Below are 12,020 nucleotides of genomic sequence, written 5' to 3'. Positions count from 1 at the left end.
AAGGCCAGGTTTGTTGGGTTGGGTGGGGGTGGGAGGGAGGGAAGGTCACTAAATCTCCCTGGGCCTGAGACCATTTCCATCCTGGGAATTCAGAAATATTTCTCACATCCGAGTAGAGATTTATGTTTTACACAGCCCCTGCCTGCCTCACGTGATTCCCCGCCAGGGGACTGGTGAGACTACTGTTGTCAGTCCCGGTGAACTGATGGGAAGACCGAGGCTCAGAGAGGGCAATCCGTTTCCGGTGTTACACAGCAGAGCTGGTCCAGTCTCCTGTCTCTGGGGCCGGGACTCCGCCGCCAGCCCCACCCTAAGGCGGTCCTGGAAGAAGCTGCTTTCTTCAGTGTGACATTCTGAGCCTCCGCCTCTGTCCTGCCAGCCACTCACAGCGGGCAATTGTCCTACACTTCCCTACCTCAGGTCCAGTCTCCTTTCTCCTTTCCCTGAACGGGGGCAAGCCCAGGGGCAGAGCCGGGATTTGGGCGCAGGTCTGCGGCGATCAGCTCCTACTCATTTTTCCACCCACAGGGCGGCTTCGGAATTTGGGCTAATGACAGCTGCTTCAGCCTGTTTCCTCCCCATCTTCCCAGCCCTCTGCTGATTACAAATAAACACCAGTCTACCCGGGAGAGTAATTAACTCTCCAACATGGGGAGAACTAATCAGCCTGGAGTTTGCTGCAGGTGGGAAAAATGAAGGCTTTTCCTAAGTATATGCAAATGACACCCCTAGTATGCAAACCACCCTCTCAGGCTCCCAGGAAAGGCTGTCAGAGCTGCCGGCGCCAGCTGCTGAGAAGGGAGAGGCTCTGGGAAACGGTGGCCCCAGCTGCAGGGGTCCTGGGCCATCAAGTTTAGGGAGGTTGGAGGGGTCAACGTAGGAGTAAGGGGCTCACCTTCGGGGCTCCCCCGCACACCTGCCGTCCTTGTGTCTAGAGCTCTGCGGGAAGGCAGAGGGAGAAATAGGCTCAGGGCTCAGAGAGGACTGGCTTTGAATCACAGCACTGGTCCTTGCTTATGTGACCCTGGGCAAGTCACTCCCACCTTCCTGAGCCTCCGTTTTCTCATTGAAAGATGGGGATACAAAGACATACTTTTGAGGCTTGTACTGAGAGTTGGACAGCACTCAAAGTGTCTAACGTGGCCCGGCATTTCAGCGTTCAGTAAATGGAAACTCTTACCAGAAAGCATCAAAATATGCCCGTGGCATCCCTGTGGGCCACGGACTCCTGAGTCAAGGCTCCGCCCCCTTGGGGGCTCATCCTCTCCCAGTCTGCCTTTCAGGGAGGCAGTCAGTCTCGTGACATGTGACTTGAAAGGCTTCAGGAATGGCCCTTCTATTCCCAGGTATGTTATTTCTCCTGCCTTGCCTGTAATTCTGGACCAGGACTAGGGTCAGGAGTGTAAGGCTCCCAGGGAGGAAAATTTAAGGAGGCGTTCACTCAGGACCCTGTGAGTGCAGAACTGATACCGAGAGTGAACATCTCCTTAAAATGTGTGCCCTGGGCACCCCACTCACCTCATCCTGGTCCAGGCTCTGCTGAAAGCCCACATTTGTCAAATCATCTCTCAGAGTTAAGCGTTGTCCTTTAAAGTGCAGGGATGGGAGAGGGGAGCAGGGAGAGGGGCACGAGGAAATTTTTTGGGTGATGGAAATATTTTATATCTACGCTGGGGTATCAGGTACACGGGTGTACACATTTGTCAAAACTTACCAAATGGTACATTTATGTGTAGTTCACTGTATATATATTTTACTTCTGTAAAACATAATTTTAAAATAAATAAAATGCAGGTGTCTTCTGGGAGACATCACACATTAATGTATAATGATGATGATGACCAAGGTGGTCATCCAGCCTCTGCTTGTATACCTCCGGTGACAGGGAGCTCACTATCAATGGAGCCAGGACATCACTTGTTTGGCAGTGGAACTAGGATTTGAAACCAGATCTGACTCCAGAGCCCAAAGCCTTGGCCTCTACTCTAATGACTGTCCCAGGATTGTCTGTGCTCAGGAATCATCATGAGGGTTAAGTGAGGTGTGATATGTGAAATGTTTGTCACATATTGTGAGATATTAAGAGCTTCTGCACATCTGGAGACACAGGGGGACTGCACTTCCCCACCTCATCCCAGCAGTTAGGTGGGGTCTGGGACCAGTTCTGTGCAATGACATGTGAGCATAAGTTACATTGCTGGTGCAAATCCTCTAACACACTCTTGTTCTGCCGCTGCTGTTGTGGAGTCCTCATGTTGCGATGGTTAGAGCCACAGAACCCGAGTGGCCTGGCTCGCTGAGTGTCTGCATGGAGGACAACTGCCCTGCAGAGTCATCTGGACCACAACAGGCTTTGCAGGGGCGATGGGTAAATCTTGGTGGTGTCATACCACTGAGGTATGGGTTGTTTCTACAGCATAACTTCCTTCTCCTGAGCCATACAGCACAGGATGGGCCTGACACAGAATGATAATGATGTTGATATTGTTGCTGGCCTCATAGGCTGAACCACCCTCCTCCTCTTCATTTTCAGGCTGTCGTTGTCATTGACAACACCCTCAAAGAACCCTTCAGGCTGCACCCTCCCCAGCTGATCCCCGTTGAGCACCAGGGTCCTGTCCTCAGCCTGAACTCTCCAGCACTGCCCAGACTTTCATCAGTTCTGTGTTGTCTAGGCTGGGCTCCCAGGATTCTAATATGAAAAATACCCAGATTCACCTTTGGAGAGCCTAAATTCTGTGGCAGGGGGGAGGCAGATACGGAAATAACTCCCAAAGTGGAAGGCTTATCGGGTGCCAGACAGTGTAGAAACCCGAGGTGGGAGCTCCCAGTTGGTAAGACAAGAGTTACCCCAGTGCAGGAATCTTGGGAGACTTCTTGGAGGAGGAGGAAGAAGGTGGCCACAGCAACTCCCCTCTGGGTACTCATAGGCTCTCATCACGACTCAAGTCTGAGTCCCAGTTCCTTTACTTCCCGCTGTGTAATGCAGAGCAGGCATCTTCCCTCCTAAAGTCTTGGTTGTCTCATCTGTAAAATGGGGACTATAAAAATACATCTTGATAGAGCTGTTCTGAGAATTGAACAAGTTAATATGTGTAAAGAGCTTTACTCAGTGCCTGGCATGTGGTAATTGCCCAATGAAGAGCTGTTTTTATGACCACATTTGACCTTTGCAACAACCCTGCAAGAGAATAGAAATAACTAGTATTGTCTCTGTTTCGCAGACGAGAAAAATGAAGCTCAGAGAGGACAAGTGACTTGCCTAAAAACACACAGCTAAGAAGCGGCTGAGCGTGGACTGGGAGCTGTGCCTGCCTTTCACCAGAGCCTGTTTGGTGTTAGGATTTGTGTCCTCACTGCTTCTTCTGACTTGACTACTCTTTCCATGCCTGACCTTTGAGATTCCACTCTTTTTTTTCTAATTGGGGCAAAATATACATAACAAAAATTTTTACCATTGTAACCGTTTTAAAGTGTGCAGTTCAGTGGCATTAAATACATTTACCTTGTTGTGCCGCCGTCACCACCATCCATTTCCAGAACTCTTTTCATCTTCCCAAAGTGAAACTCTGTTCACATTAAACAAAAACTCTCCGTTCCTCCTCCCTCCAGCCCTTGGCAATCACGTTCTTTTTTCTGTCTCTGTGACTCTGGCTACTCTGTGTACCTCACATAAGTGCATCACACAGTATTTATTCTTTCATGACTGGCCTATTTCACTTAGCAGAATGTCCTCAAAGTTCCTCTGTGTTGTAGCATGTGTCAAAATTTCCTTCCTTTTGAAAGCCGAATAATATTTCATTGTATGTATTGTCCACATTTTATTTGTTAATATCTATTCATCTATTGATGGAACTTGGGTTGCTTCCATCTTCTGGTTATAGTGTGATTAATGCTGCCTTGAACATGGACGTACAAATATCTGTTAGAGTCCCTGCTTTCATGAGACCCTACTATTGCCGCTATCTTGGGGGGCCACTCCAAGGTCTTTGCCAGGAGCCCCAGTTCTCAGTGATCCAGGAACCAGACCCCTACCCAGCTTACGGCCCACTGGCCATTCTGCTACCTGTTCAGCTCCATGCCTTTGCCGTCACAGTTCCCCTCCACCTGGCATGCCCTGCTGTACCATCTCCATAGTCCAAATCCACGTGTTCCCCAAGGCTCATCTTGAATGCACCCTGACTCCAGGTAAGCCATCTCTACCCTCCGGGGTTCTCTCCTGCCCCTATAGCACCCAACCCTCCATCTATCCCTTGCTTAAGTCTCTGATTACTTTAAACCTTAGATTACTATTATCTGTGCCTGGTGCCTCACCGACACCCTCCCTTTCATGATAGGGAATTTCCTTCAGAATATTGTTGAGATAATCTCCCTTTGAAGAAAAGCAAAAATGAGAGTCCTCCTCCCGCCCCCCAGATTGTGTCCAGCTTGGGTGACCAAAGACTCTTTGGTTTAAAGCACTAGAGGTATGAATTAGAGGTAACGTGGCTTCCTGAGCCTTGTCATGCTCTGACTTTTCAAGCTAGAAGAGGCAGCAGAGTCAGTAGCTAAATACTCCTTTTCTGAGTGGGTCTTAGAACAGAACAAGCCCTGGGGGGACAAAGATAGGAGGCGCTCCGGAAACCAGACCCAGCTTGAAGGCTGTAGTGAAGGGAGGTGGGTAGAGAGGGATCATAGCAAGAGGGCTGAGCTCCGTGGCCTCTTCTTACTTTACTGGGTGGGGATTTGAGCCCTGGCCCGGCGCAGAAGCTTCTCCATGAGAACACACAATTGAAGATGGGAGCCCAGGCACAACCAAGTTCCACCCACAAGAGACTGTGGACCATGTCCTCCTCAAGAGAGAAAATGGGAGAAGGCAGGGGTGGGGGACAGGGGCCATGGACTCCCCCATTTCCCCTGGCGCGGGCCCTGAATTCCAGGTAAGAGGGCTTTCGTCCGTTCTGAGATGCCTGGAGTGGAGGGTCCTTGTGTGTGGACCCTGTGGTGGGTCAAGAAGGGTCACAATGGACTTTGAATTGTTTGAGTCACATAGAAGCCCCAGCAGACTGTTAGTCCTGGGGGACGGGGGCAGGGGCAGGTGAGAGTCACCTGTTCCCAGCTTGACACAGTACCTGGCCCATGAACGGAACCTCCTCCACCATTTCCTCCCTCTCATCCACCACCCCCCCTCACCCACAACCCTTGCTCACTTGCTAGAGAAGCAGCCTAGAGAGCCTGGGTTCAAATCCTGACCCTGCATCTCCCCAGCTGTGTGATATTAGGCAAGTCACTTTATTCCTCACTTCTCTGCACCTCAGTGTGTCCAGCTGTAAAATGCGGACAGTAATAGAAGCCACCTCACGTGACTGGGCTGAGGCTGAGTGGGGTCAAGACAGTAATGTCTTCAGAACAGGGCCAAGCACATAACAAGTGCTTACAAACTAGTAGATGTTATTTATTCCAGAAACACATAGTGCTTGCTCAGGGAAACTTGGCCAAGTTAATGGGAAGGAGCATGGAGAAGGAACTTGGGCTCAAAGTCAGCAGGTGCCTGGTTGCCTCGAGGCAACTTAAGCAAGGAGAGCTGCTTAGCCTCTGGCTCCTCCTCGTCTCCACGAAGTAAAGAAGTAGAGGATGTGCCTGCTGCCTACACGGCCAGGCTGCTGTGGGTGTTAGTGGGGGGCTTGGGGTGAAGGCACGGGGTTGGGAGGGAGAGCAGTGCAAACGGCCTCAGCTCAGCTATTTTCTCCCCTGGGAAGTGGACTTCAAAGCAGCCCTCTCTGGGCACCCCCCCACCCCGCCCCACTTGATTTCTCCAGCCTCTTGGCTCCCAGCAGACAGCAGTGGAATCACTGGTGGAATCAGCACCCTTCCCTTGGTTCCCACCATCTCCCACAGGAACCGAGGCTGCTGGGGGGTTTTCTGGAGGCCGGCTTGACCTGGCGGGGAAGAGATGAAGTAAAAACTCCTGGGTTGGCCTCTGGGGCCAGGCTGGGTATTGGTTCCAGGCTGCTGTCAGCGTCAGGCTGGGGCACTAGTTCTGCCCAGGCACCTAGAGGGGGCCCTGGCTTGGGGGCTGGAGACTGGGTGCTCGGCCAGGCTCTGTCTGTGCTACCTCAGCCCCTCCTTCTTTCTTGGGGTGTATCTTCACCTCTAACAAGCACCATCCTGCCTGCCTTGTGGGGCTGGGGGCAGACTCTATGGGGTGATGCTCAAGAAAAAACATCCCCAAAGCCAGGCAGATCTAAGGGCGTCAAAGTTCTGCTCGCGGGTGACCTGCTCAGGGTCCCCCACAGACATCCCACAATACGCAGAACTGGGTCTGAACTTAGAGACGTTTCTGGAACAGAAAGAGTGCTGGCTGGGTAGCCTCTGCTCCCTCTGCAGCCTGCGTGCTGGCCTTGAGTCCGTGACACCATCTCGGGGCCTCAGCTTCCCTGTTGCTAAAGGCGATGGCAGTTAGCCACCCTGTAGGGCAGGCAAGGAGTTTTTTAAAAAAAAAATCTCAATGTTCACAACTTCCCTGCCTGGGAGATATATCATTCCAAGTTTACAGATAAGAAAATGGGGGCTCTGAGAGGTGATGTCATTTGCCCCAGGCCAAACACTGAGAGAATAAGAGAGCAGAGGTGTAAACTGGGTTTTACCGTATACGGATCTGTGGCCTTGAGCGAGCACCTTTGCCTCTCTGAGCCTCAGTTTCCACATCTGTAAAATGGGAGTGGCAGTCTCTTCTGTGCAGACACTAACGGCAGGCAGTATAAGTCCTAGGAGGCCTGGCTGAGGTTTGAACCAGGGCTGCGTGACCTCTTGGACCTGCTCACATGCCAGGCTGCCTCTGTCACCTGAGGGGTGGGGCTGGGTGACTTCCAAGAGCCTTTGCAGCTCGGCTTGAGTGTTCCCTGCCTTTAGCTAAGCCTCTGGATTCCTGGAAGGCCTCTGTCTGATTTCATTTGCTCCGCTCCCTGACTTTTCTCAGAACTCAGCCTTCAGGCCCCCGGGGCTGGTTCTGGCCCCTCCCAGCTCTGTTTCCCAGAACCCAGGTGTGTGCAGGGTCTTCTGTGGCAATGAGGTGTCGTGACTTCCTAGGGCCTTCAGCCTCTGTGAAGGGCTAACTGGGGGTGCCACTGCAGAGCACTCCCCCTTGGCTTCTCAGCAGGAGGGGGTGGCCAGGTTATTTTTGTGATAAAAGTTTAATAAATTGAAAGGCACGGTTTTCATTCTGTGGGTAATTAGCTGCCGCCGCTGCGCTCCCTCTTAATTGTCTCTCTCACTCCAGACGGGCGTAGATCAATAGGAAACGGCCGCTGCATGGTGAAAGTCACAATTAATGAATTGTCGAGCACGTGTGTGTCTCCATCTCTGTCACATCAGAGACCCAGGGGTGGCAGCTGCCCACATTTCTGGCTCTTTTGGTCCAGCCCAGGTCAGAACCCCCGGATGCATGTGACCACAAGCCACACCGTGCACACTTCCTGCCTCTCCCTCGGGCAGCAAGGCTTCTGGAGAAGGGGTCCCCTGAGACCCCAGGCTCGAGAGCTTTCTCTGACAGCCAGCATTTTCCTGGTACCCCACGCCAAATGCAGTCACCACTAGATCTCTGCCCAGATGCCTGTGCCCTGGTCCCCTGCCTCGTCCTCCAATCCATTCTCCTCCCTGCAGTCTAAACCCGCAGATTTTCTAGGTTAAAACTTTGGCTCTATCTTAAATAGTGGTTGGTTACCTCCGGTGCTGGTCGGGGGAGGTACTGACTGGAAGAGAGAACATTCTGGGCTGCTGGGAATGGTCTCCAGTTTTATTTGGATGGTGGTTTCATGGGTGTACACCTAGGTACTAAGCCATTTTTCTATACACTTAAGATCAGTGCAAACGGTTAAACACGCGAGACCAATGTCCCTCCCTCATTCAGTACTAACAACTTACATTTATGGGCCAGGCACTGAGACAGGATCACAAGAACACGGCCAGAGAGTGATGGAACCACAGGCCCTGCTTAAACATATCTTTCCTAATCTTCACCACCAACCTTGGAGATAGACAGCATTATCCCTGTTTTACAGATGGAGAAACAGAGACACGGAGAGGGGAGAGGGGAGAAGAGGATGGGGGTTGGAGAGGAAGGACCTGTGTACACTGGGGGCTTGTGTGCACCAGACACGAGCTCGGTGCTTCACACACCTCCTCCGCTCCAAGAAGGCAGGGCGATATGTCCCAGTTTACAGACAGGGAAGCTGAGGCTCAGAGAGGCGGGGCCCCTAGTCTGAGGTCACACAGCCTGGGGTTGCTGAACTGGGTCTGGAACCTGGGTTGTCTCACTCCAACGTCTCTCTGAGCAGCAGATGTGGAGGAGGGGGAGGGAGGACAGAGAGAAGTGAAAGGGTAGTGGGGGCCTGAGGTGGGATGAGCCCGTCGGGAATACACCCAGCAGGTGTGAGTGTGAAAGAGGTGGTGCTGAGGACACACACATGGGTGCACCCACACATATGCACACTTATGCACACTCCCCACTACTTCTGCTTCACTCTAACCTTTCTAGTGGGGCTTCCTGCTGCTTCTCTGCGGCCAGTGGGTCCAGCCCTCTCTCCTCTGTAAAGGCGGACAGGAACTGCGTGGCCTGAGGTTTGTGGTGGCCGCACGCTGCCCGGCACCCCGAGGGGCCTGGGTGAGGGAGCTGGGCCCTTCCTCTTCCTCCATCTCAGCCCGGCTCCCAGCCCCATGGCCACCCTCCCCTGCTCCTTCCCCAGTGGCTCGAGGCCCCAGTTCTGCAGGTGATGCTTGGCTCTGGGAGGGGTTAGGCCCCGGACCCCAGGGCCAGTGTTCCATTCTGCTCCCACCCCTTTCCGCTTCCTCAAGCAGGACCATCCACCCACCCTGGAGCTCAGGGTTTGACAAATATTATAAGAACTTCCTCGCTGGTGGGGCAAGGTGGTGCCCGTCCTTCTGTCGGCTGTTTCTTGGTGAGAGCACAGCAGTGAGTCCAGCCTCCCCTTCACAGCTGGTCGTCAGGGGAGGCCACCTCTGTGCTCCCACCACCGGTGCCGACTGTCATTGAGCCTTTGAAGTGATGCCTGATTTCCAGTCTGTCTGAAGTCACCGGCTGTTCATGCAGCAGCTGGTCCAGCAAGTTCCCCCCCCACCCCCCGCCGGGCCTTTCCATGACGGTGCCAGCCGCCAGGGACTCGGGGAGACAGCCACTGGGTCTTCAGGGGGGTAGCGAGAGGAAGCCGAGATGCCATTTCTGTCCTCAGGGTCTTCTAGACTGAATTTGCTTATTTTTTGTTTAAAAGGACAAAAAAAAAAAAAAAGTTTCCAAGAACCCTAATGTGCTGTTCTTTTCAAAGAGAAAGAATAAGGATTAAAAAAATAATAATAACGGGGCTTCCCTGGTGGCGCAGTGGTTGGGAGTCCGCCTGCCGATGCAGGGGACGCGGGTTCGTGCCCCGGTCCGGGAAGATCCCACATGCCGCGGAGTGGCTGGGCCCGTGAGCCATGGCCGCTGAGCCTGCGCGTCCGGAGCCTGTGCTCCGCAACGGGAGAGGCCACAACAGTGAGAGGCCCGCGTAACCGCAAAAAAAGAAAAAAAAAAAAAAGGGCCAAAGGTAAAGCCTTAAATTTCTTTGAACATTTTAACTGCTGTGGCAGCTGCACAGGGGAAGGTGCTGGACTGGGAACCCTTTCGTGATGCTAATGTGCCGTGGGACCTTGGGCAAGTCACTGCTCTCTGCTCATCAGATCCCTGATGAGGGCTGGACCCATTCTGCCCCACTCCACATTTTGGGAGCCTTCCTACAGGCTGTGCTGTTTGTTCTTCTCCAAGACTGACTGCCACAGGCCACCTCCTCCTTCTCAATATGAAAGTCTTCTTCAGCCCAAGAAATTAGAGAGTGAGAGGGTAGAGGGGATTTTAGGGATCAGACAGGCAGGATGGTCTCTCTCAGACGTGGGTGCATAAAAGTCTCCATCTTGAGGATGTCATAGCTGGGGATCAGAGGGGTTACGTAACTTGCCCAAGGTCACACAGAGAGGGAATCTGTAGTAGCAGGATTGAATCTGTGTCTTCTATCTCCCCAGCCAGGGGCTCTTTCTCCTACCTCATTAAATAGTAGGAGGAAGTTCCCAGAGAACAGGGGCCACATTTATGTGACTTACTTTTTTCAGCTGAGGCCTCTGAGAGGGAAGTTTAAGGGTGAGGACTCTGGGGTTGAACAGAATTTGGCCCTGCATCCACTGCTCCGTTTGTGTGACCTTAGGCAATCAATTTCACATCTCCGAGACTCAGTTTCCCTAACTGTAAAATGGGGTTATTCCGTGTGCCTCCTTTGTGCACAGCTGTAAGAATAAAGGATAAGATGTGGTTCCTGGCACACAGGAGCCCTCCCTAAACGCCGGCAGCTCCTCTTCCAAGTCCTTAGCTTGGGGCTGGAGCTGCATCTGTTTCTTCGTCAAGCACTTGGAAAAGGAGGACACCCGGGGCCAGTCTCCAGGGCCTGGCTGTCACGTCTGCCTTTCACGCCACACCCCTCCCACCAGAGCCCCTTCCTGGGAGAGACAGGCAGCCCACGGCAGACTGTGCAGGAAATGTCAACCTCATCTCGCTAAGAGGTCTCTGCTGACACTGATGAGACCCCTCCGGCAGGCAGAGTGGGCAGGTAGCGGTCCAGGGCCTGGCCTTGCTCTCCCTGGACCTAGACTTTCTTGGTCCCCCTGTCACAGCACTGGCTCCAGCCCCTGGGAGGTGGCCCTGAATATTGCCTGGGGCCGGGGGGCCATGTAGCTGGTGGGTGGGCAGCTGGGTGGGCTCAGCCTCAAGCAGGGGGTGCACAGGGCAGGTGCCCAGTGGGTGTGGGCTCAGGGCTGGGAGACAGAATAAACTGAGTTGGAATCCTGACCCTGACTCAGCCACTCACTAGCTATGCGACCTTGGGCAGGTCTCCAAACTCAGGTTCTTCAACTGAAAGTGGGGACAGGGTTAATGCGCGCCCCACAGGGCTGTTGGGAAGACTACAACGATCTTCTAGTGCCAGCACCTGACACATGCACTAGGAACAGAATAGGTGGAAGATGCTATGAATACTGTCATGCTCTTGCCCTCACGGCTGGGCATGGGATTCCTCCATCCATTCATTCATTTACTATTCAATAAGGACTTATTGTACACTAGTATAGTTTGCCAGCCCAGTTCCAGGTACTGGGGAGACATCAGTGAAGATAGAAAAGGTCCCTGAACTCATGGAGTTGGCACTCTAGTGGGAGTGGTCCAGAGGGGACAAAGGATGGAGCTGCGCAGCAGCAAGAAGTAGAAGAAAGGACACAGAAGACCTGTGTTCAGATCCTGGCTCAGCAACTAACTTGCTGTGTGACTTTGGACAAAGAGCTTCCCCTCTCTGGGTTTCAGTCTCCACATTTGCAAAACGGAAGTAATTGCCCAGCCTTGCATCACCAAGAGACGAGTCTCCAGTGAGGCACTAGGAGAATCCTTTTCCTGATCAGCTTCCTTACCCCGAATAAGAGGGCTGAGAAACTAGCAGAGGACCGGTTGGTGCTGCCTGTCGCACTTCTACTCAACCTGGACACCCCGCCCAGAATACCCCAAAGCTACAGACCTGGAAGTGGCTGCCCCTCCTGTTAAAGTCTGGCCCTAAGGTGGGGGCAGGAGCTCTGTATGTCTCCTCTGGCCCTAGAGCCTCCAGACTAGGACCTTGAGATCTTGTTTCTTCTAGTCACTCTCAGGGTGGGATGCTGGGGATCCAGGCAGCCTGGTTGCTGGAGAAGACCAGTGATATTCACTCATTCATTTATTTGTTTGTTAGCAGTCACCCAACACACACTCATCCAGCATTTACCATGTGGCAACCCCATGTTAGGTACAGGAGATCAAGGGTGTGTCAATTTCTTTAAGCCTCTGTGCCTGGCACTGGGGACAAAGTGATTAGTTGACTTATTCGATGTTTAGAGACACCTACCATGTTCCCTGTGCAGAGTGTCAAACAAATATTGAGGTCCTACTCTGTGCCAAGCACTATGACTGGTGCAGGAAACAT

This window comes from Neophocaena asiaeorientalis, unplaced genomic scaffold, assembly GCF_003031525.2.
Source record: "Neophocaena asiaeorientalis asiaeorientalis breed wild unplaced genomic scaffold, Neophocaena_asiaeorientalis_V1.1 scaffold79, whole genome shotgun sequence".
Classification (NCBI taxonomy): domain Eukaryota; kingdom Metazoa; phylum Chordata; class Mammalia; order Artiodactyla; family Phocoenidae; genus Neophocaena; species Neophocaena asiaeorientalis.
This window is presented reverse-complemented; position numbering follows the sequence as displayed.